Source organism: Etheostoma spectabile, chromosome 19 (assembly GCF_008692095.1).
Source record: "Etheostoma spectabile isolate EspeVRDwgs_2016 chromosome 19, UIUC_Espe_1.0, whole genome shotgun sequence".
In the NCBI taxonomy this organism is placed as follows: domain Eukaryota; kingdom Metazoa; phylum Chordata; class Actinopteri; order Perciformes; family Percidae; genus Etheostoma; species Etheostoma spectabile.
This window is the reverse complement of record NC_045751.1, coordinates 11,738,505-11,739,361: the sequence shown is the minus strand read 5'-3', so window position 1 is coordinate 11,739,361 and position 857 is coordinate 11,738,505. Positions and strand designations below refer to the sequence as shown.

The following is an 857-nucleotide window of genomic DNA, read 5'->3' as shown; positions in this document are numbered from 1 at the left end:
TGCACCCCCCTGGTGACAGACGCTACAGGACAGAGAGAGGACTACATACAGTCTGGTGGTACTTCTCCTCTGTGGTACATTACAGGACAGAGAGAGGACATATACAGTCTGGTGGTACTTCTTCCTCTGTGGTACTTATTACGGACAGAGAGAGGACATATAAAGTCTGGTGAGTACTTCTTCCTCTGTGTACTTATTACAGACAGAGAGGACATATACAGTCTGGTGGTACTTCTTCCTCTGTGTACTTATTACAGGACAGAGAGAGAGGACATTACAGTCTGGTGTACTTCTTCCTCTGTGGTACTTATTACAGGAAGAGAGAGGGACTATACAGTCTGGTGATATTCTTCTCTGTCTCAGGACAGGACAGAGAGGAGGACAATACATCTGGTGATATTTCTCTGTGGTACTTATTACAGGACAGAGAGAGGACATATACAGTCTGGTGGTAATTCTTCCTCGTGGGTATTATTACAGGACAGAGAGAGGACAATAAGTCTGGTGATACTTCTTCCTCTGTGGTATCATTACAGGACAGAGAGGACATATACAGTTGGTGGTACTTCTTCCTCTGTGTAGATTATTACGGACGAGAGAGAGAGGACATATACAGTCTGGTGGTACTTCTTCCTCTGTGGTACTTATTACAGGACAGAGAGAGGACATATACAGTCTGGTGGTACTCAGCTGTTACTACACCTGACTGTTCTGTTGTTTCATTGATGAGAGAAAACTGAATTTAAAGGTTTCATCATAAAGTTGCAACATCACAAAATGTGAAATATTTTTGAAAATAACATCCTACCTGTTCGTGTGTGTTTGCAGATGTTTGCCAGCTGTGTAACCACAAAACT

At 42.7% G+C, this 857-nt stretch overlaps 1 protein-coding gene and 1 long non-coding RNA gene across 9 annotated transcripts in view; one reads left to right on the top strand and one right to left on the bottom strand.

Moving 5' to 3' along the window:
* The window catches only part of LOC116707340 (uncharacterized), a 217,341-nt gene that overhangs the window by 125,397 nt on the left and 91,087 nt on the right, over positions 1–857 (bottom strand). For 7 of the 8 annotated variants that reach the window (XM_032544671.1, XM_032544673.1, XM_032544676.1 and 4 more), the window contains exon 2: positions 809–857. This exon is cut by the window's right edge and continues 125 nt beyond it. The exons of the other annotated variant lie outside the window; for it this stretch is intronic. The gene's annotated coding sequence lies outside the window, so the exon portion shown is untranslated. The remainder of the gene's footprint in view (positions 1–808) is intronic. 8 annotated transcript variants of the gene reach the window in all.
* Positions 1–857, top strand: part of LOC116707363 (uncharacterized) — a 19,660-nt gene that overhangs the window by 5,735 nt on the left and 13,068 nt on the right. The gene's annotated exons all lie outside the window — the stretch shown is intronic.